The following is a 24856-nucleotide window of genomic DNA, read 5'->3' as shown; positions in this document are numbered from 1 at the left end:
AAGGTCTTGGTGTGGCATTCCTCTCATCTAACCTGTGTGACAATTCAAAGGGTAAGCATCTGTAAGTCTCAGGAAAAGGCTGCAGTTAAGGAAGAAAGACAATTTCCCCTCTCCTCAGGTGGAGGAGATGAGTTCTGCCTTGCAGAGGTGCATCCCTGTCTCTCTGTTAACTACAGATGGGGTTTAGACTTTGGCAACTTAATCTTTGAATATGTGCAGCTAGGTGGGGGACATGCAGTCTCCTTTCTTTGTATATCCCACAGCATCCTGATGTTCTGCAGGGAAAGTCAAAGCAGTGTAAATGAGGCCTCAGAATATCATGAGTGGTAGGTCTTAATCTTCCTGTGACTGATCTTACTTCTCTGGAAAGTATTATGGCCTCCTTAAGCTAGCTGTGGATATGTTGTATATTTCTACGACATTGGAATTGCTACTTCTCTTCTTTAAATTTATCTTGTATACCTTAAAGACTATATGCAGTAGTTTTAAAAAAACACAGCTTTCAAATCTTCTTTTAAGGTTGATAATTGAGATGATTTTTGGCTCTGCGGGAGAGTTAAGAATTCTACAGTTTCATAGCTTTTTCATACTGTTCTTAAGCATTTGGATGATTGTAAAATTTTCACTTGGTAAATATCCTCAGCAGCTCTACTATTTTTCAGGGGGTCTATTATTGGTGAGATGTTAGTTAATAATCAAGATAGATCAGTATTGCAGCCTGATAGTCATGTGGCTTGCCTAGTTAAGTGCTCATGGTGGAACAAAGCATGTTCTTAATGCTGTTACATGGAAGGTAACAGAGATGGGTTGCAAATACAAAACTGTTCAGGGCAGAAACTTGAAGGAAAGCCAAGGGGCAATTTAAGAAGCTTCTTCAGCTTAGTTGCTAGTGTGATGCTACAATATGGTGGTACCAAAATACTGTATCCAGTGCCTTAATATTTTGACTTAACAAAGAGGTATAAATAAGGAGAGAGTTGCAAAAAGAGGCCTGTGGAATTTTTGAAGGTCCGGAGAAGGAAAAAAAAAAAACCAAAGGAAAAACTTTTATATTGTGAGGCTTCAAGAGGTCAGTTGTGTAAATTTATAGAACAGAATTTTGCACAATGAGTTAATCGTCATCTACAAATTCTTGTGTTTTAAAAACCCATCTCAAAGCAAGGAATATCTCAGCCTAATAAATAAAGGCACCTGAATGTTGAAGCTGAACTAGCTTCATATAAATCCATTTTTTCTCAAAAGAAAGAAATGTCAACATTGAAATAGATGAGTTGTAGCATCTTCTGTAATAGAAGGAGGGATAATCCTATGATTGTGGGACAGGCACTCCCAAAAGCTAACTTTACCCTTGCCAATATTCAGTATATTTAGTGGAGAGGCAAAGGTTATTCCCATCCCTAAATCAATGGCTTTGTCCATGGACTGTAAAACAGGTATGGGAGAATAGGCTCTCAGGCTGAAATTAGGCTTTGTAATTTAATTCATATGAGTCCCCAGAACTTTCCAAAAGCCTGTCCTTAGCTAGCAGGAAAAGCTCTCCAGCCGTCTGTATGCAGTTGGTCAGACCCTTGTTTACACTGATCTCTTGGTCTTTGAGTGCCTCTACTGTATTCTTCCCCTTGAAAGATGTGTCCTGCTTCTTAGACTAGAGAAACATTTCTGGAAATCTCATTTTTGCTGAAGTGTGATCTGAACTTCACCCATTTCTCCATGTGCTTCCAATCTGTGTAGGACCCAAGCGAATCTCAGGTTAATTAGGGCCCTTTGGACCCCTTATTATTTTTCACCCTCCCCAAAATTATTTGTTACATTTGCGCACTATGTTAAAAGGGCTTTTTCCCTAATACTTGCAGTTTGGAGTCAAGAGTTGGAAATACAGCACCCAAATAATTCTCTCCAACTAAGAAAGATAGAAATTTTTTGACCAGCAGTGCAAAGTGCTATTGGCAGGTCTGACCCTTGCTCTGGTACTTTTTCACTTCCATACCTGGGATATGTTCTCAAAGCAGAATCACTTAGGTAAATTCGTGGTGCTAACATGACAGCAGTGCTTCACTATAGAAAGGTTAGTGACTCCTAACACAAACTGATTGAAGGACTTACTTTATTGATACATCTCCCTGAAAAGAATTCGTTTCTACAGTATTAGGACTTTTTATTGGATGTTTGCGTAATTGCAGAAGGCTTCAAGAATGTGTTTGCCTGTTGTAGAGACCGAACAACTTGACTTCCCAGAGATAAGCCAAACTGTGGTGTTCTGGCCTATCACAGACATTACTTCTTCAATTTCCTCTTGAAACTAATCCGAAATGCCAGGAAATTATTGTTTATTCAAACTATATGTTTGAGTATCTTTGAATCTGGATTAATTTCAGGATTGTCTTCCTGAGTCTAAAAGCCCTCAATTAATTAATTAGTCAACAGTCCAGCTGAAAAATGTATTGCTCCTTGATATTTGGCCACCCATCTTTACTTCAGTGTTATGAAGCCTGGAGCTGAACTTGGAAGAAGCATGAAGATGGTGGTGTTTCATGCACCTCCCTGCACTGTGGAATGAATTACTGGAAAAGTTCAGTGGGAGTCTCACTAAGTTTTGGGAGTGTTTCAGGGTTTATCTCTCTTGGCAAGCTTTTTTTGTCTCTAACTAAGCTCTTAATTAACTTTGGGTGAAATAAATTCACTGTTTCTGGAACCCTGCATAAAGATAACGGTAAAAGACATTAAGGAGCGACATTAAGGGTGTTTCCTTTTCTTGACAGACCTGATACTTGTGTGGATTAAATGTTCACAGTCAGTGGGCAAACTGAGTTTTGAGTTGTCTCAAAATTTGTACTTGCTGCAGTGAGTGTCTGACTTGAACTAGGTTATTGCATGTTTCATTTTACACTAATGCTGGGTGTTTTTCTCATTCATGTTACTATTCAAAATAAGGTTGTGCTGTCTTAGTTTAAAATTTAACAGTTGCACGGCTGACATTCAGAAAAGTAACTCTCCTTTAGTGTTGTGCTGTTGCAAGAGCAATCTTTGTGTCTGATTTCTATGATGTGCAATAGTTGGTGTGTATGTGTATCTGTGTATTTGGTGTTTACCTGGAAAGCCTTGGGCCCCTGCAGCACCTTGAGCAGCACAACCCTAAGGGAGCATCTGCTCACAGGTGATCTCCCTTATCGTTTTTACTGTATTTAGGGGGCTTGGAAGGGGACACAGCTACCCTCTTCTGCTAATACTGCTTTGAATGCATTCACTGTTATCCTCTCAAATAATTGTCAAATTAGTCTAAATTGTATTTATCTCAGGCCTGTACAGCGTCACAAATAATCCCATCCAAATTTGAAAATGTTTTTCTGTTTGTATTAATTGAAACTGTGTCCACTGGGTCTTAATATGAATGTTAGTGGAGAAATTGAATAATCAATATACATATGTAAGGTTTTACTAGACATGTTAAATATCTATATATTTTTATATAAAATGCACAGGCACACTGTCTTAAATCTCATATTGTCATACAGGTTGTATAAATGGAGTAATATTTACGGCAGGGTAATAGAATATAATATTTTTCCAGTCCTATGTAGTAATAATATTTCAGGCATTATTTGGAAGCCATTTTATCATGCAGCTGATTCTTCAAGAAGTCAGAGGAAAATAATCAGTATAAATGGGAGTTTTAATGTCATAGTTTAAGATGGTGATGCTCTTTAACTTAGTTAGGTTCTCAACAGGGATGGATGAAAGAGTACCTGAAAATATCTCTGACTTCAAGTAAATCTGCACAGCATTTCTTATTCTTCTTTTCATGTTTTGTGGATTTTTCTCTCTTTTTCAATCTTTAAGCACTTGGAATTTTTCACTCACCATGAAGCTTGCTTTAGGGGTCAGGCCCTGCTTGTGCTTGCTGAGCAGCGCTCGCTGTTGCTCTGTGGCAGCGCTGTGTGTCGGTTACTTGCCGTTGGCCGCTGCTTCCTGTGCTTTGCAGACCCTGAGTTTCCTCACATCCTTTCCATTTCCCAATCCTTCTCACGTGCTGGTTGTCATCTTTTGTCTCTAAGTATGGCGGGTGTGTGGGGAGGGGTTGTGAAATTTATATCTACTATTCAGGTTGTTCCTTTCCTTCCTTTTTCTCTTTCTTTCTGTGACATTGTAGGAGAAGCTCCAGTTTGCCTCTAAATCCACATGTATGAACTGGTGTAGAGAAACTTTTCCTCAGCCATTCCCATTTTGCCCAGGCAATTACTTGCTTACTACAGCTGGGAGAAGGAAAAGGGGAGAGCAGAGGCATGGAGAGAGAGGGAGTAAGCTGGTGCACAAAAAATGCTTCTATTATTACTGACATATACTACTGCATTGCAGGGTTAGGTGCAGTAAGAGGTCTGTATTAATACCGTTAAACGCAAAATAAGTATTTATAAGAAAAGTCCTGGAGTTTAATATTGTACAATTGAACGAGGAGAAATGTTCAGCTGCGGGTTCTTTTGTTTCTGTAACTGGAGGTTTTAAAGATCATTTACACATCCTGCTTTATGATGCTGTAACAGTGTCACAGAGATTCTTGTATACTGCTAACTCCTGTAGCAAAAGTTGAAACTCACTTTGGAGTTGTGCATCAGTCAGACATTTAGAGTTGCTTGGGATGTCTTCTGGTGTTTCTAGAGCTCTGGCCTTAGGTGGAGTGCCTTCATTTTCATATTGACTGCTCTTGCACTTGAGATAGTAATCCTCTCTAAGAAGTACTTTCAAGTTCCATACATGGTGGGTTTTCTTCCTCTATATCTGTAACTTTTTTTTTTTTTTACAGAAGCTGAAATGCTGTTATAATCTCACACATATGTGCTAACAAAATTTATTTCATGTAGAATACTGAACACTCAGAAGTGGTTTTAAATAGAAAATTGTCTCTGAAATCAGTAACCTTGATATGCATAGTTTGCTCACAGCATTCACTTGCAACATAGAAGGCAAGAGGAAAACCATCTGCCATCTTTATTCAGGACTAATACTACCTCATACTGAGTAAAATTCCCTCAGAGCCTCAGGTCCTTCTCTTACCATTCTACCCAGAGCATAGGCTTAATGCCCCACGTTGCAGTGGAATAATATCAAGCATGGTTTTGTGATTGCAATGTTACCCTTGTGCAGATTCTGGCAAGTTCTACCCTCAGCCTTTGATCTTTGGAAGATGTCCAGCCACTGCCACTTGGGCAAAGCCATGTGTGCTTACAGTTCTGCAAGGAGCTCTGTCAGCTAGCAGGGTGCTTGGGCTGTGCCTCTTCACTCCACTCTGCCAGAAAATGCCTCTTTCCTGTGTTTGGAGAAGGCTCGACTTTCCAGTCCTCCTGAGAATAAGGCTGCAACAGCCATCGTGTACTGGGAACATCAGTGTTAGGGGAAATTACTACAAATGGACATTTGACTGTGAATTGTTCTGCCTATGAAATGCTGTGATTTAAATCAGGTTTCTGTTTTGTGCACATTATAGATCCAACAGTAAAAGACAAATAGTATCTTAAGAATCAGATTACAGCTTTAACTATATATTTTGCTTGTTGTTAGCAGGCAAGAATATGACTTCAAATTAAAGGTGCTTATCATCTTTCAGCTGAAGGACAATGCATTTGAAATACTCAGCCAAATCTCTTATCAAGATTCATCTATTCAAACCAACATTCCAGCATAGAAAGCTGGAATAAAAGCTCTCTTCTTTTATTCATGTTTTGTCTGTTAGTATTTGAAAATTTGAAGAATCATCTGGGCTGAAAGCCTATTTCTCTTTTCTGTGACTGTAATTCAATGTTATCTACCACAAGTTAAAACCATAAATGTATAGTGTGTGATATGATGAACATCTAATACTCTTATTTAGCTTCTCGAAGGTGAGGTGTAGCCTGGCAACTGAGTCCTATTAGCACAATTCTGTGAGCCACTGTTTGCTACAGGGTAGAAATTAATGGGAACCTAAAGTGATCTCTCTGCTTTCTTTAAGACTGTGACCACAATCAGCATTAATTTGCTGACCTTTTCCTCTTACACTCACTTCTGAAAAATGATGCTTGACTGAAGAGAGATCTTTTGGATGCTAAGGCTGTACCTAGTCCAGACTCTGCTTCTAACAGCATTAAACCAGAAGAAATAGGTTAATTCAAGCAGGGAACTTGTCAGATGTTCATATCCTATGGATTCAGACAGCCAGGATATTCCAGAAAATTAAACAAATACTTTTTTGAGCAACAGTTGGAAGATTTGAACAGCTGTATATTTTCCTTATTTTTGATACCCTTTTTTCTCTTCCTTTGCTGTTTAGCTTTTCTATTTGAAATGCAAAGCAAAAGAAGTTTGAGACTTCATGGCATAAATAACTTTTGAGGGCTGTGACTGTTCAGATATGAACAGGGTGTGACACCTGGGTCATAAGTGCTTATGGGGAATAAAAGAACAGGATTGGTTTCCTAAATTGGTGTGTGCTTTTTAAGTCTCCTCGGCAAGCAGGTACCCAGGAATATTCAACTGGATTTGCAACAACTTCATTTCTAGAAATGTCTGACACCTGTAAAATGCACTGAAATTAATTATGTAGCCTAGCATTGCCTTTAGAACCTTATTTTTACAAATATTTTAAGGCGTAACACTTAAAATTTTTCTAACCTGGCTTGGTGACTGAAAGAAACAATTCATATATCCCTGTCCTAGATGCTTACTCTTGTCTTTTTGTCCTTTGTGGCAGCATGATTGCAAATAAATAAACAAACAAATAAACAAAAGGCAACCTAGCTTTGTGCCATAGTTTACTGTGCAACATTACAGAATTGGTGCTAATGCAACAAGGGGGAAAGCTCCATGGGCCACAGGCAAGAAGGATGAGGTTTGGTTGATCAAACTGTGCTGATTTAAAATGTTAGTAAAGCTCAAACTTTCCCTTCATGCCTTTGCAGTTCCTCCAACATATATGTCTTAGAGGCCTTGTCCTCCCTTGAGGTACCATTGTGTTCTGGGGTGTGTGGAGTGGTGGGAAGGACCATGGATCCATGTACACTGATACAGAAGTTACATTACCAAACCAGACAGGAACTCATTGCAGAGTTGGTTTTCCTTTTCCAGAATACAGATTTTCCTAGTCAGCCTGCATGAGGTGACACACTGAGAGCACTTTTTAGAAAAGCCTTTTCTTGCTTCTGCTGTTGATAAGCCAAATATTTCCTCAGCTGAAAAGGGGAATGGGAGCTCTAAAGCAGTCATAATAACAACTGGCTTACTGCACATGAAATATAACAGGATTTGCTGCTGTATTATTTTTTAAAAGCTAATGATAATTTCCCCAGTGAGAATTTTTTAAATTATTTTTTGGACCAGGCTAATTTTGTAGCTTCCAATCTGTATTTCTACAGTACAGGGTACCATCCAAACTGAAATCAAATATCAGTACCTTCAGCACTTATTTACCAAACTTCAGTCAAAATAATTAGTAATAGAAACTGCAGACACTACAGCTGGGTAATTTGCTGGAATCAAAGGGGTAAGATATCCTGATTTAGCCTTTGACTGTAAAGGATAAACCAAAGGGTTATTATACTGACCTTTTAAAATCATAAGAAAGTACTGAAATACACCAAACCTACCAGAGAAATCTGAGGCTTTATAAACCTTTGCCAGCCTGAAAATGTAGCCAAATTATGATTCCTGCTTGTATTTGTTTTCATAACTTGAGCACTTTCGTGATTCAGTTATGATTGTAACACAGTGGTTACTTTCTTGTAGTAATCTCTTCTGAAGGATCTTGTGTATTATTTATCCTTTGACAGGATATGTAATAGAGTTAAGCTACTAAAGTGACACTTGGGCATCTCATTCTCAACAACTTTCAGACACCACTGGAATTCTCAGTTTCTGTTTTACCACTGCATATTCCTTTGCTTTGCCTGCTCAGGATTTTCAGTTTTCAGAACAAGTGTTTGCCTTTTTTGATTTTCAGTTCTGAATGCATTTTCAAGAATGTGTTCTAGAGCAGATCCTATAGAAGGCGATTTGAAAGCCCCTCTGGATTTAACTTTTCATAGATTCTGGTGTACTCTGACTGGATCAGGGGTTTGTACCCTTGACAGATTTTCCCCATCTGAAAGAGTATGACCACTACACAAATTTGAGTGTCCCAGCAGCATTTTCTTCTGTTGGAAATGTTCCACTTAGCATGAATATTCATTGGGCTGGAGAAGGTAAGGTTGTATGGTGCGGCAATTGTATCACTCGGTGAGAATATGGGACACTCACTTTCAAGTCACTCTTCTAATGAATATTTAATTATTTATATGTGTTAGAGTTTTTTAAGAAGGAAAAGTTCAGAGCTGTTTTCATATCTTGTAGCCTAGAGCTTAGATCACTTGCTGAAGATGTTGAAATTTTATTTAAAGCTTCCTTCAAATTTCCATTTATAGCTCCTCAAAAGTTAATTCCTGCATTTTTTATTTCTCAGTCTTCACACCTGTTTCAAGTACATTTATTTGCTCACATTTAAGCATTTTCTATTGTTTTGAAAAGTATTTGATGAATTTACTTTGGTTAAGTTGGGCTATCAGGAATGGACTAAATATTGTTATGCTGGTTCAGCCAAAGCTGAAAAAGAAATGGAGTTGTAAGAGAAGGTGAAGCAAGGAAAACTTTTTGGACCTATTTTTTAATTAACTTGGAAAACCAGGATGAGATACACAGGTTTGAAGGACATGAATTAGGTATTTTGGTCTTTAATGATGAAAACCAGTGTGTAGAGAAATTTTTAAAATGTAACTGAGCAAGTTAGACACACAATTCCCTTTGGTTATAACCTAATTCTCACCACCCAACCTCTTTTGGAATCCAGTGGAATTTCCAAAAGCTTATTTCCACATGTAAAAAGAGCTCTCATGATCCCTAGAATACTCAGCAAGATCAGAAATAGTCTGTTTGCTATCTATATTTAATGTTCATTTGGTTTAAATAATCAGTTTGTTCTGAATGTAGGGTATGTTTTCTGAGTCCAATGTATTTAAGATTGGATCCTTCCATTCATAATTTCAATTTTCAGCCCAATGCAATGTAATTCCCAGAGGAACAAGACAGAATCTAGCAGATTCTTTGCATCCTCAATAAAATATGTTAAAAAGCTACACACTATATATGAATGTAAAATTTCCACTCTTCCCTTCCAAAAGCATGTAGATGAACCATTTACTTTTTTCATCCATAAAATTACAGAAGGTTGTAATGAACTTCACACAAAAACTGGGTTTGGAACAGCCAACCTTGTGATCATTACACCAATCTTACAGTGTACCCTATCTTTAGGAAAGTAATTAAAGCATTTGTGGTTTAATTGTTTTTAAAAAAGTTAAGAAATCAGGTTCTATCTTCAGGTGTTAAAATCACTTTTTCTTAGGTACCCACAATTGAAACATTATTTACCCTCCCTTTGAATTACCACTCTGCTTATTCCCTTCACCATATTAAGTGCTGTTTTTTTAACAGCAAAAGGCATATTAAAATGCATCAGAAGATTTGTTTGTTTTCATTTACTAATTCATTTTGCCTCATTTATGGTAGAATTCAACAAGAAAATTAGAGGGTTCCTAGAAAATGTTTCAATTTGTCTTCTTTCTGAACATTTGAGGAAGGAAGATCACATCCTTGGGGGGCTCAAAAGATTTCATTGGATTAACTGGAACAAAACAAGTTTTATTTAAATAGAGATCTGTCATACATGTATTTAAATGTCTTATTTTTACTAGTCAGCAGTTACACAGAGAGAGAAATTAGTCACACTATCACATCTTTGATTTCTTCAGTAGAAAATAGCATTATTGCTCATTGAGGAACGAAACCCCAAACTGACAGTTGTGGCCATAAAACCCTTTGTGATTTGGACTGTTTATCAACCTTCAAAATGGAAGTTTGTGACATGACAGGACTAAAACCCCAAACATACTGTTTGGGCAGTGCCTTTCACCTGACAGGTCCCTAGGCTGGCACCTAGAGTTTGATGGTTTGTTTGGGTGTTGTTTTGTCATTGCTTGTTTGTTTTGTGTGTGTTATTTTTGTTTGTTTGTAGGTTGAGGTTTTGTGTATGGGTTTGTTTGTTTTTCTCTCACACTGTTTTCTTTTCGTAACGTTAAGCAGCACCTGTTTAACTTGCCACGTTAATGAACTATTAATGAACTGACCTGAGAAATGCTGTGGCTATAATATAAACCATACTAGCCCTGGACATTGCCTCATATTAAATTGTATATTCCACTCTGCAGAGGTTGTGCTGCTGAGCTCAGGTTTGCTGAACTTCCTAATTACCTCAAAAGTTTCAAGCGCATTATTTCAGCCTGCCTCCTCCCTGTGCTGTCTCCCTGCTGCAAGGAGGGGCGATGCAGTAACACTACACCTGTCCCAGCACACGCCTTCAACCTGCTCAACTTCCCCAACGGGTGAGTTGAGCATGAGAACATCCGAGATTGCTGGGTCGGTAACCACTGGTCCTGACACCTCTGGGCGTGCGGGCTGCCTTCGCGCCAGGGCGGCTGGAACGCTCCGCCATGGCACTGGATGACAGCAGCTTGTGCTCCAGGACTAAGAGTAAACTTAATCCCCATCAGACTCGTTATAAATCAACAAGACGGAGGAGCCTGCCGCCAGACATCCTGCTAGAAAATGATTTTAAGGGAAAGTTTCAAAAAAATATTAGGAATATAGACCCTATACACCCAAGGCGCACTAAGAAAAGACCTTCTATATTTTCAGGTAGGAAATGCTATTTCAATAGTATGTTAGCGCAGTGTCTTTTAACCTTTTTGGTAACTGAAGGATTCAGCACTGGATTACAGTCAGAACTTACTCTTACTTAGGTTTTAAAACCTAAGACAGTTTTCATGGATAGATTTAATCAAGTGCCATTTATGTTAAATTATGTCAGCCATTAGCCTTTAAATGATGGAACCAAAAAGACAGCCTTCTGGTTTTGATTTCATGTTGCTTGCTTGAGGGTTTTTTTTTAATACTTAGCATTTAAAGAAAGCCAGTTGTTTCTCCAGAGCTTTAACTGCATTTTGCTTAACCTCACTTACAGGTAACACAGACAACAGCTGCAGTGTAAGAATCTCTCTTGCTGCTCTAATGCTGTATGTCATTGCTTTTCTGGAGGAGAGTGGCTGGAGAGTTCTTCAGTCTAGCAGATTTTTGTGTGTGTGTAGCCAGAAATTAACATCACTAAATAATCAAATGCATGCTTTAAATTCCTGGTTTGAACTGGAGCCTGTAATGTCAGGAGTTAATAATTTAGTTTAACTCCCTAGTTGTTAAGAAGTAGGAACAAGGTGTGAGTGGATTTCAGTCAAGCTAATGGCAAGCTGGAATACTTTGTTGTGTTGTGCTTTTAAATAATTTTAAATTGTGCCTAAAAATAGGCAACAGATTATTATGAGGACAAAGGATTTGTTGGAAAACAATCAGGTCATCTTTACAAGGAGCACTTAAAAGGTTCTAGAGGGAAAATCAATACCAGCTTATCCCTGATGAAACTGAAAATGTGTTTCTGTGAGGCGATCAGAGGAAATTAAATCCTTTATAGAAACAAAACTTCTTTAAATTTAAGTATCTCCCTTTCCAGATGAAGTTCAGGGTTTTCACATTTCTGGGGGACTTAGTACAATCATACAAATCTTTGAATAGTTGTAAACTATATAAAATTATTTAAATATTAATATTATATTCTTTATGACAGCTAAGCTTACACAGGTACCTTTTCAACAGCTGAAACACCAGTGAAGGAGTGGGAGTACAATGTTAAAAGACAACACAGGGCAGCATTATTTGTGTGGGATTTAGATCCTCTGTTGAACTTTAGTTAAGGCAGTTTAAATATTTCAACACCTCTAGAAATAAAGCTTTTTTTCCTCCTTCCTATTCTACTTCTCAGCTTAAAAAAAATGCAAAAAAAGCCTTAGCAGATGACTCAGACATGCCCGAGGCTCCTGGGCTTCCCAGGAACTGGCTCTTCCTAAGGTGATGTGCTCTGTTGGTGACTCTCAAATCACATTATTTTGGATAGGATAGACCCTCTGTATCTTACCTGACTTTGCATCTTATCTTTATCTCATTTGTGACTTTTTATGTTTTACTTACCTTTTCTGCTTCTTAATTACTCTGTGTTTGTGGGTTTTTTCCTCCTGTGACTTTCAGTTTTTTTCTGGTACATCGACATTTTTGTTAGGAAGAAAACATACTATGTATGTTTTTTTGCCTTGTGTTTGGGCTTCAAAACTCATACTCTATTGTGCTTACCCAGATTTCACCTTTATTCTGTGATTATTTTTTTAATGCAGTTCTTTCTCTCAGCTCTTTTTCCACCCTCCCAAATGACCACATTAGCATTAGTACTCCATTCTTTGTGCTGTGTCAGGCATGAGCACTTCAATGCTGTTTGTGTGTCTGGAACACTGCCATTATGCTTATGAAATGCACTGCAGATGTGTTACTGTACACTCAAGGGCACTTAACTCAAAGGTAATGCAAATTGATTCCTATAAGCAACTGATGGAGCATGATGGAAAGATGGGTGTAGCCTTTCATTTGGTAGGTCAGCAGTATACATGGGAGAAGCTTTACTTGATTTGCTTTTGGAAACAGGTTAACACAGTACACTTGAAGTCCTCTAGACCATTGTCTTTCACGCTGTAAATGTAGGTTAGAGTGGAAAAACAGCTGTATAATAGAATAAAGGAATGGTCTGGGTTGGAAGTGGCTTCTAAAATCCATGTAGTACAGCCACCCTACTGTGAGCAAGGAGATGCTCCACTATTATCGGGTTGCTCAAGGCCCTGTCCAACCTTGAATAGATAGATAGACAGACAGATAGACAGACAGACAGATAGATATTAAATGTAAATATAAATAAATAGACAGGCTTGCTCTGCAGTCTTTTGGATGAATGAAGAATTTGAAAAATGTGGTAATTCCTACTTCCTTGTTTCAGCCTAATCCCCTATTAAAATAAGTATTTTAAATCTATGTCATATTGACTCTTCCACATCCTTCTAATCCCTGTATCTCTGCTAAGTAACGCTATTAGCTGATCTTGCATTTAGGACATTGTTGCAATTGAGGCTTTTCTTCTCTTTTATTCTGTCTTACAGGGCTTTACTCATTCAATAGTGAATAGACACACCAAGGCACCGAGCTGCAAGGAAATACTTCAGTCCATCCATTTGGACTCTTGTTGCAGTCTTGGTGCAAACCCAGGGAGGGTTCTTTCATGCAATAGGCTTCTTTTACAATTTTTTCTTAACTAGGATAGCTAAAAGCTCTCTCTTTAAACATGAAAGCTGAAACCTGAGAAAAGTGAGTTGTCTGTCTGTCCTGCCATCATGAAGTTAGTCATTCATGTATGACTAGGCAGGACCATCCAACCAACAGTATCACAATAACCAACAGTATCATTGCGTTGTTGTGTTCATCCCCATATGGCAAGGGAGAGACAGAAACTGTGTACTGAGAAACCATGGCATTGCCCAAGGGATACACTGCACAGAGATACCTTTTTCTTCTTTTACAAAGCACTGAATTTCTTCTTGTTCTTTAAATCTGAAATGTTTAGAGCTGCCATATATCTTCAGGACTTGGTTAATATCAACTGCTATTTATATATAAATTTTGATTTTTACTATTACATTGTTATGCTTTAAAAAAAAAATTAAAAAAAAAAAAAAAGACAGAGGCCCAGGGGAGCATAGTCAACATTATAGGGCCATTTATTGCCAACAGAGAGGTCCATCACCTTAATTAGTGGAGTTTGTACATATCTCCTGATATGCTCTCAATTCAGCATACTCTCATGGCCATGACTGAACCTCACTCTGGCAAGACCATGCAAAAATGAATAGTCTTTTCTTAACCTGGAGATAAACGCCTCACTTGTTAAAGAGAGAAGAAAGAATTGTATAAAGACAGAGTGGGCAGTGAAGGGATCGTAGGAGACCAGGTCTTGGCACAGCTACCTAGAAAAAGTACATTGAACTAACTCAAGCAGCATAAAATCAAAATGGATTAGCTAAACATCATTAAATGTGCATGCTGACTTATGTTGAAAAGCACAATAGCATAAAGAAAATTAGTCTGCATTTTTTATTTTCATCTATGGAAGTGAAGGGTGAGTTTTTACTCCTATTTGTTTTTGACAGAAGGTTGCTGATGTTGTTTGTGTTTTCTCTTATGTATGGAAAAGACACGTGATTTTGGCTGGGAATGTTGGTTTTCTATAGAAAACAGAATAAGACAGAAATCACAAAGAGCAAAGCGCTAAAAAAAGTATCATGGTCAAGTTCTGCTTGGAAGCCATGTGTATTGTGAGCTAGGCATGTTTTTTTAACTAAGTACCATTAAAAATCTACTTATAGTACAGCTGTTAGTATCTTGTAGGGATTTTTTCCTTCATCCCTTGGTCATGTAGGTAGTCCATATTATTGTTGAATGATGCTTGCTCACTGATGTGTCAGTTTTGAAGAACGAAAGGTGAGAAAAATACCTGGGATTTTCTGCCTCCCCAGGACCAGGCATGCCTTCATTTCATGGTCATATGCCTGTGCCTCAGGTGTTGTCTTCCCAGCCAAAATCAGCTCTGTGTATTCTGTGGGACAACACATGATTACTGCTTTGGTACAAGCAGTGTGGCGTTGCTGTGAGTTAATGTAATGAAGGTCACTGGTTAACAGTACTTTACAGAGCTACTCAAAGAAAGAATGTAGCTTGCTAGTCTGGGATTTTACAACTGAATAACTAGTATTTTTTAACAAATTCGCTGCCTTTTTTTTTTTTTCCAGTGAAAATATTGTCGCAGTTAGAAGTCTTGAGGTACTCTCTCAAAGCATTTCTGGAGTTCAAACCAGCATACAGTCTAGCAAAGTCACTTTCTAAAATAAGTAAGTTGATCTGACGCCATATTTGCATGTAAATTGTAATAATGAAAAATAATGAAAGAAGGAAAGGGTTTTATACGTATGACAAATTCTTAAAAGTTGTTCAACAGTGACATGAATAAATTATTTCATTTCCCATGAGTCGCGCAGCTAAGACAGCCGGTGTGTATGACTTACTTTTTACTTTTGACTGTCTGTGTTAATTGGGAAAGACTTGCCAAAATCTAATTACTTTTAATAAGGATGCTTAAAGTCATGGGTACAGTATGTGTCTTGATTCAAATGAGTAATAATGATCTGTGTTCAGTATTTTAATTTGGTGAAGATTTGAATATCCTGCCTCCTCTGTGAATAAATTGTACTGCATGGCAATAATGTATGCTTGTGATCTGCATATGATAATTGCTGTTGACTTATGGTACCCCAATGACATTTGGGAGATTGGCCTGTGTTGGTGCTGCATTTTACAAGTATCATCCTGCAGAAGGAAGGGAAGGCGAGTCTGACTTGTCCCAAAGTTTTTCTCCTTCCTGCCTGACTTGAAAACATTGGATTGGTTTCCCACTAATAGTGTTACCAAGACCTTCTGCTGACTGAAAATGCATTTTTTGTTATTTGCTGTTCATATTGTAAGCTGGCATTAGTTCTGCCTCACTGGTTTTCATTGAGCCTTATGCTCAGATATGCCATTGGTGCATTGCTGATTGTGTGTCCACCCACTGATGGGGGCAAGGGACCACTACTTCATTACCAGAAATTATATTACTGATAATATTGTGCTTTGGTCTGGCCTTTTGCATTTTTGTCTCATACATATTGCTATATATATTACTAAATGTACTCTTCAGCATTTTAGTTTGTGCATATTTCTATTAAAGTGACATTTTCTTTAGGAAGGACGGGTTGGTGATTCAGAGAAAAGCTCTGGATTTCTCATGAAGTCTGATGTAACAGATGTATGTTGTCAGACTCATTTTCTTCTTGGGTTCCACTGGCATTTTATGGAGTGGGGAGAATGATTTCCAAATGTTCTTGTAAGCAAGTGATGAAAATGCTGCCTGGTCTATAAGTTATAAAGGATTTAGATGAGGTTCTGTATGTCCATTGGAGAGTACCTTGAACATGGAAATGAGAGAGAAGGTAGGGAGGAATGTGAGGTTAAGATAAAGAAGGCTTCTTCTGCTATTATGACTTGGATTTTTTGGGGTTTTTTTTTGTTTGTTTTTTGGTTTGTTTTTTGTTTTTGTTTTTTTTTTTTAACTGTCTAGTTGTCTCCTAGATTTAAATTGCCACCATCAGTTGTTAGAGATGTTAAGAGTTCTTGAATGCAGACTCCAGTGTTCAAGTGAATGAATCCCATTGTATTACACAGTAATTTACCTCAAATCTTAAATGTCTAAGGATTTGTAGACTTCATTTGCGCTGAAAGACCTTGTGAAGCAGTTGCAGCACTTGCATTCTGATTTCAGCACCGATTTCTGTGTGTGCTGCCTTAGCACATGAAAAAAGAACCTGGTTTAGTAACATGGCCAGTTTTACCCTTGGGCTCTCTGCTATATCTTTTCTAGGGGGTAATGATTAAAGTGTAGAGGAGAAATCTCAAAACTTGTGCAAAATGCTCACCTTCTGGAAAATACAACAGTTTTGGGGGTTTTGTATGTTTACATGGTTTTCAAGAAGAAGCATTGAACTAATATTCAACACTGGTTGTATCTCTAAAGAAATGTATCAATATAAAATATATAATATTTTAAAACAGAAGGCAGAATCCTAAGAAATGCTAGCAAAATAGGAAACAGACAAAAATATTTTAAAATATTTGAGAATAAGTCAGTCACTCTTTACATCAAATGGTAGTGGCCTTAGCTACATTTCATGTGCAGTAAATCTATGAGTGTTTGTTGACATTATTTCCAAGTAAACATTTCTTTGGCCATCAAGAGGCAATAGAACTGTTTATTCTCTTTATCTGATTTAAGATGTACTGTGAACGGTGCAAGCACCATAAGAATATGCCCATCTCTGGCCGACAGACATAGATACATTGGATTGGAGAGATTGACAATAATTTTTTTCACAGAATTGTGAAATACATATTTTAATACATGGAAGGCAGACATTATTTTTAAAGTCTTACAGTAGTGCATCTGCAGTAATGAAAAACTTATCAACCAAGTAAAATGTTTTAAAATAATCAGACTTCAAGGTTGTCATAATGGCTTTGATTTAGCCTTCTGGCTGATGTTCTGTTCCCCTCCTGAAGAGCAATCTTCATATAAGCAAGTGTAGATAATGACACTGAAGCATGTTCTCTTGGTAATCTGATGGGTCTGTGGACTGCATACATCACTCAAAATATACTTCTTCCATAGTGCTTGTTTAATTTTAGATACTTCTGTGCACTTGTTGGTGCATTTGGCAGGTAACTAACTTTCAGCTAACTTTACACATTTACTTGGAGCATACTGTTCCCAAGTTAAATGACCTGATAATCTTGGAATAAAATTGCACTGAAATAAAAAATTTCATTGTTTTCTTGATTTTAATTTTTTTTACTGTCTTACTGTACCTGAAGTTAAACTACAACAAGTTTAGGATTTTCTGAAAGTACTTGCTAAATTTCCAGAAGTAATTTTTTAAAAAATCAGTATTTTATTAATGTAGGTGCTAGACTGTAGTGCCTGAAGATTGTTGTAGAAAGTAGAATTCTTAATTACAAGAGACTACTTAATGAAAAATCTTAGAACACAACTAAAGTGAGTTGGAAGTTTTCTTTTTTTACTGCTTCTTGTGATAAAAAGATGCCCTTAAGGATGAAATCCTTATGGTACTTCTGGTAAACCAGCTGTAAGCAGATAGATGCTCAGTTCTTATACTTAGATTTTTGTAAAGAACGTAGCTCTCATATTCATTTTCTTTATTGTTATCAAATAAGAGGGGTTATTTTGGAATGTGTTTTTTTATGAATTTTGGGGGTTGGATCTCAAATTAGGAACCTGACATGAATAGCTCAGGACAGTCTTTATTATATTTGTGGGTTTTGGGAAATTGAAATTGCAGAGTTTTTCACTGTATGATATCAACTTAAATCCCTTTGCTCTGGATTTACTAATGTGTAGCTGCTAGGCAAAACTAAAATGCAGTATTATATTTAGATACGCTTTCAAATACCAAAGAAATGTCTGTTTATGCTTTTTAATCATATTTTAGGCTGTACTTAAAATTTATTAAAATAAGAAATCTTTTCCATCTATTACTGGAAGATATTTTTGTTTCAAGGAAAAAAATGTCTGTAGTTATGCAATGTATATTGTGTGTGAGACAATCCTGTGGCTCCTCTTACAAGGACCTGTTGTGTAGTGGGCTTTTTATTTATTTAGTTGGTTTAGAACTGCCTGAGGGTATTGATGTGACTTTCTGTGGGGTTTTGCTCTGTAACTTTGGAGTTACTGTTTCATGTTGCCTATAATGGGAACATGCTTTAGTTGCAGAATGTGTTAGAGATTATCTCTATGGTTATCTGTATGCTCAATTTATTGTGAATTATCTGCTAGCAGAGTAAACCTTTTTTGTGGGGTAATTTATGCTGCAAACAATATAAGGCTGGCAAAATAATTTTTAAGCCTAATCTTAAGTCTGTGTTTTGGTAAGGAGAGGGACAGCTCACAAGTGGCATCTTTCTCACTGTAGTCTCATTTATCCTGTATTTCCTACTTCGTTTAGGATCTCTGAAGTAGGCAGTCTCTTGCTGGCCTGTCCTCTCCTGTTCTTCTTGTGCAAGTCAGAGAAATCTCTCTCTAGCAAAGTTGTTCCACTTCTTCTGCATTTTGCCTGGGTAACTCTCCTAGCAATTCTCAGACCCAGTTGTTGCCCAGAAGTTGGCAAGAGCTGAGGAATCGAGAGAGAACTGGATTTTCCAGCACAATTTAGGTACTGTTTTGCTGTACGCTTGTAGGCTGCTCCATGGCACCTGGGCTCATGGCAAAAGAACAGCCCCAGGGGTTCATGTGGGCATGGCATTCATGGGCCTGCAGAGTTGAACCACCAGTCTGTCCAGCAAGACATAACTTTAATTACCATAGAGGCCATCAAAACTCAGCGCCAGTTTGTTCAGTGAGTCACAATAAAGTGCTTCTGATCAGACTTGTTTAGATTTATCATGGACAGTTACTGACTCCTCTATAGAGAATCATTCAAGTATTAAATTTCCACTGGTTGCTGAGGCTCTGTTCCCTAGCAAAAAGTCTCATCTCCAGCAGAGGTTTTACTGTTACACAAAGATGCCAGGGTGAAAGAAGGATGACAAGAAAAGAAGAATACCAGAGACTAAATTAAGCTCGTAAGATGGAATTTCAGGGTCTGAAATGTAATTTTCTGCCCAGTGAATTGAGGATAAACAAAACATATGTGTACAAGTCCAATTTGAAATCTGTTCTGGAGCTAGAAAATCAGCAGTTCTCCCTTTAGAAGCTAGTAATAATGTAATTTAAGTGTAGATTTGTCATACTAAATGTTGTTGGACTCCTAAGTAAGAGTAGCGTCACAGTTTGTTCTTTATCTGGTTCCAGGGCTAAAAATGCTTCTGCATAACCTATTGTTATATATTTATTCTTCTCACTTGAAAGCCCATCCTAAAATAGGTCTCAGTGTGTAAACTTCACCCATCAGCGAGGACGGTGATGGTGATGGTGATGGAGATGGAGATGGAGATGGAGATGGAGATGGAGATGGAGATGTGATGGTGATGGTGATGGTGATGGTGATGGTGATGGAGATGTGATGGTGATGGTGATGGAGATGGTGATGGTGATGGTGATGGTGATGGAGATGGAGATGGTGATGGTGATGGTGATGGAGATGGTGATGGTGATGGTGATGGTGATGGTGATGGTGATGGAGATGGTGATGGTGATGGTGATGGAGATGGTGATGGTGATGGAGATGGTGATGGTGATGGTGATGGAGATGGTGATGGTGATGGTGATGGAGATGGTGATGGTGATGGAGATGGTGATGGTGATGGTGATGGAGATGGTGATGGTGATGGAGATGGTGATGGTGATGGTGATGGAGATGGTGATGGTGATGGTGATGGAGATGGTGATGGTGATGGAGATGGTGATGGTGATGGTGATGGAGATGGTGATGGTGATGGTGATGGTGATGGAGATGGTGATGGTGATGGAGATGGTGATGGTGATGGTGATGGAGATGGTGATGGTGATGGTGATGGTGATGGTGATGGAGATGGTGATGGTGATGGTGATGGAGATGGTGATGGTGATGGAGATGGTGATGGTGATGGTGATGGAAAAGGCCCAGGCAGGCAATGCTGCCTTTGCCTCAGTCTTTACCTTCAGGAGATCTTTGGGAATCCCAGGGCCCAGAGACCAGTGGGAAGGCCTGGACTCAGGCTTTACCCTTGGAACAGGAATAACAAGTTAGGGAGCATTTGAAACAAGCTGGACATCCATGGGACAGGATGTCCTGACAGGCTGCAACCCCAGTGCTGAGGAAGCTGGCTGGCATCATCGTCCAACCAGTCCTGATAGGTTTTGAAAGCTCATGGCTAGTGGGGGAGGTTCCTGATGACTGAAAGAAACCAAATGTGACTCCTTTCTCCAGGAAGGGCAAGGAATAGGATCTGGGACCTGCTGGCCAGTAATCCTCACCATAATCTGTGGGAAAGTGATGGGGGAAATAATCCTATAATCTATTTCCAAACATTAGAAAAGCAGATGACTGGCAGCAGTCAGTATGTTTATATGAAGGGGAAATGATGCTTTACAAGCTCAGTAGTCTTCTAAAATGATAGCCAGCTTGGTGGATGATAGAAGATCAAAGGACACCATTTGTTTCAACTTTAGAAGGGCTCTTGGCAGTATCTCCTTCAGCATCATCATGTGTTGTAGCATCACAATGATGGAGCACAAGCTCGATGGGTGAACAGTGAGGTGAGTGGAAGGCTGAGCTGCCAGGCTGACTGGGTAGGGACTGACTGGCAGCATGAAGGCTCACAGGAGGTCAGTCATGAGCAGTGTAGCCCGGGGGCTGATCCTGGAGCCACTACTGTTTAACAGGAATCTCATGAAGCTCAGTGAAAGGTGAAGTCAAGTTAATACAATTTTAACACAGCTTTGTTTAATATTTCCTCTACTACTTCTACAAGCACTTGGTTTCACTCTGTATTACTGAAAACCTTACCAGTTCTCTTACTCTGCTTTCCGAGATTATTGTACTTTTTTAGGCATTTCCTCATTATTCTGTTCATTGACAACCTTTCTCACTAAATATTTCCAGAAAATAGAATATGCTTTTCTCTTGCTGTTTCTTTATGTGGAAGATAAATGGAAAAACTGTCAAGCAATCCTATAGGCCTACTTCATGGTGTGTAGCCTAAAAGTGAGGCCCGTTGGTGCAGGAGTTTTCTCTTTCTCTTCTTAGCTCCATTGCTTTCCTCCACTCCTGATACTTGCAGAAGGAATAGTGGAAGTAACTTCCATGAGCATTAGCATTGCTCCTTTCTCACAGCAGAGGTCTAGAAGGAACAGATGCAGTAACTTTAACAGTTATTGTCCTATAAAGACTGATTATCACTGTTCATTCTGTTTTCTTAAAACTTTAGGCTCATTTTCTGACCATGCTTCTTGCAATTAGAGCTAAATTTTATCTGTTCATGTGACAGCCAAAGTTTAATAAAGGCTCAGCCAGAAAAGTGGCTTGGAAGAATGTTCTTACTATAAAAAGCAGTACCTCTTGTAGGTAAAAGTGCCTCTTATAGGTGTTTGTAAATGCATATAAGCAGTTGGGAAAGCTATGTAACCACATAATACCTATGAAAATCATGTCTCTGGGATCTTTAAATAGGTTGGGGTTTGTTTGGGGTTTTTTTTGGGTTTTTTTTTATTTAGAAGTATTGTTTTGGTTTGCTTCTTTGCCCCAGCTGAACACCCATCAGCCTCATTGCACTGACCTATGGGGATAACCTCATTTGAACTGAAGGCAGTTAAGGTAAAACTGTAGCCCCAAGACACACCCGCTACTCAAACCAAACTTCTGCTCCTTACTAGTGCCAGCACAAGGAAACCTGGTGAAAATAAGGGGGAAAGCGAGGGAACGGAAGGATTTCACAGCTCTTTCAACAGTGGCACAATCTCAGGTTAGCTTAATCAAACAAGAAAGCACACTCGGGGTGAAATCTGTCCTATTATCAGATGGGGGGAAAATATCCTTCTGTTCTTGGAGAAGTTTCCATTTTAGAAAGGTTCTGCCTGTGCTGATGCTACGTTTTTAGTTCACTGAATTAGTCAGTAGCTGGCGATGCCCTGCCTTGATCTGCGGAGGAGTTCAGGCGAGGTTCGTGCGCGGCAGCCCGGTGTGAGTGGGGAGGATACGGTGTCACTGAGCACTGGGACCCGACTGAGCACCAGCTCAGGTTCCACACCCAGCACTGCCCCCAGCTGCACTGAAAGATTTCAAAGCAGGTGAATCCCAGTTGTTATTTTTTTTATGATCGCCGTTCCCTTTTGAATTAGGTCGCTGTAAAAGTTAACTGGATTTTTTCCAGATCTAAGTGCCATATAGAAATGAAAGAATTCTGTCTCAGTGGATTGTTTTCAGTTATATATGCTATATTTTAGATCTCAGTTCACAGCTGAGAAGCCAAACCAGAGATGAAAAAGAAAGAACTATTTTCCTCTTCTGATCTGGCAAAAAAAAAAAAATAAAAGGGAGAGAATAAGATAGGCTAATTTTAATAAGTTTTTTTTAAAATTAGTTCAGATTTTCAAAGCCTTTAATGATGCAATGGACAAACAAGTACATGGGAGTTTGATACTTATCCAGATTAGGCACTTCATAATGTACAAAGCAACTGTTAGATGTTTCAGAAGCTAAATGCCTTTGAAAATCTAGGCTGTGGTGACTCAAAATCATTAATCATTTTAAGTGTATTTAAAGCAACTGTAATTACTACTGCCTTTTCTAGGAAACTGTTGAGTTTTAAATGTGGCATCTTTCTGTGCTTTCTTCCTTGTGTACTGAGCCTAAAGTACTTTCTTTTATTTTTAGTTAATAAAAAGCAGATTGTATATTTTGTTTTATACATTTTATTGCTAAATTGCAGTTTCCATTCAAATGTAGCATGCAAGAAACCTTGAGTAACATAACCCTCTTAAACAGTAAAAAGGTAATTTACCTTTTTCCAGCATAAGCAGGCAGGTGTATTAGACCTCATGTCTCTGGGAGACCCAAGACATTTTTTGGTTTAGCAGGAAGGGATGGATTCTGAAGGATAGAAAAGACCCAGTTACAAAGGCTGCACTTATATTTAACTTGGCCTCTCTGAGGACCCTTGTGCTTCTGTAGAGCAGCAGCAAGCTGGAGAATGCTGGAGCTCTTCCATGGCCTGTGCCCAGATTGAAGCGTTGCTGTCGCAAAACCTTCGCCACAGCAAGGGAGAGAGCCCTGGAACAAGTGTTCATCAGTTAAAAAGTGCTATGTTCAGGGGGAAAAAAGCAGGAAAGAAAGATTGTACCTCTCAGATTGACATCACTCCTGGCACAGATTACTCCAAAAGGTGAAACCATACATACCTAATGTTCTAATTAAAAAAAAAAAAAAAAAGTCTTGCTTCCCAGTGTGTCAAAAAATATTACAGAAAATATTTTGCAAGTCAGAACAAGCATTCTTATGTAAGATCAGTGAGGTTTATTTTTAATCCAAATTGTTGTCTCCTATCGAGCCAGCATCTAAACACACTGTTGTGCAAGTTAAGAGTATTACATAGTAAATTCCAGACACCGTGTCTCACCAGTGCTTGCCTAGGAGGGTTATGTGAAAAGTGAATTCAAAACTACATAAAACAAAACATAGTCCCTTCAACAACTGTTTAGGATTGAGATGGTTTAATGACATCAGTTCTTGAAAGAATGGAGAAAATAATTTTGAATAATAACGGGAGAGCACTAACGCAGATGTTGTAACTGAAAGGTATTCGTGTAATGAGAAACAGAAATTTCACTGTGAAATCATATGGCCTGATTTTTCCTGACAGTACCTCAGAGCACTGTAGTTATTTATGTAAAGTTGCTGTAAAGTAGCCAGTGGCTTGAGTCATGAAGATTTTTGCTGACAGCTATTTATGTTTACTTTGGATATTCAGAAATATTTTCAAAGGGATGAAGGGCATGGTGACAGCCTAGCTATTAAAGGTATCAAGTGAGCTAAGAAGTGTATGTGCATGTCCTGTTTATAACCTACAGTCAGGGAAAGAACAATTTTTCTTTTTGGTCTATCACCTGGCATGACTTCTGGGGTAACCCTGATTTTTGAAGTGTTTGTTGTTCCCATCTTGAAACAAAATTTTTAAAATTTGTTGATTTTATCTAGCTTAGTCATTAGGTCCCTGGTCTAACTGATCCGAGCTCCCTGAACCTGAGCTTTCTATTAGCACCTCTGAGTAAAATGAGAAAAAACCTCTTTCACTGTATTGAGCCAGGCTCCAGCTATTCCAGGCACTTCTCTCACAGCAGGGGCCTGAGTCCTGGGGGATGTTCAGTCTTGTTTGTGGTGGTACATGTCAGGGAAGAACAGTCAAGGAAGGAAAATTGATGGCAGTGCTACTTCATAGTTTGAAAAACTGGTAGGTAACCGATGACCAGCTAAATCTAAAGATGCTCCTTCTCCCTGTTGCAGCCACAGAATTCAATGCAGCTGTTGGAAGAGGTAGGATTTTTTGGAATCATTCAGGGTGGACACTGTATGCATAAGGCCCACCTGAGGAGACCGGAGGTGTTTGTGTTACAGGGGCACGTGTGCCAGCTCAGAGCCCAAGCCTGGCTGGTCTGACCCTCTCTCTGACAGCGGGCAGAGCCTGACACCTGATAGGAAGGTGTAAGAGGCAGCAAATGTAGTACAATCTGATCCCATGTCCA

The 24856-nt window shown here is 38.6% G+C and overlaps 1 protein-coding gene across 3 annotated transcripts in view; it reads left to right on the top strand.

The window, feature by feature from the left end:
* The window catches only part of FRY (FRY microtubule binding protein), a 224677-nt gene that overhangs the window by 34263 nt on the left and 165558 nt on the right, over window positions 1-24856 (top strand). For 2 of the 3 annotated variants that reach the window (XM_084200872.1, XM_084200871.1), the window contains exon 3: window positions 14826-14924. The exons of the other annotated variant lie outside the window; for it this stretch is intronic. The gene's annotated coding sequence lies outside the window, so the exon portion shown is untranslated. The remainder of the gene's footprint in view (window positions 1-14825; window positions 14925-24856) is intronic. 3 annotated transcript variants of the gene reach the window in all.

This window comes from Fringilla coelebs (assembly GCF_963513975.1).
Source record: "Fringilla coelebs genome assembly, chromosome: 2".
Classification (NCBI taxonomy): Eukaryota; Metazoa; Chordata; class Aves; order Passeriformes; family Fringillidae; genus Fringilla; species Fringilla coelebs.
The sequence above is the reverse complement of the archived record's forward strand: the minus strand, read 5'-3'. Positions and strand labels throughout refer to the sequence as shown.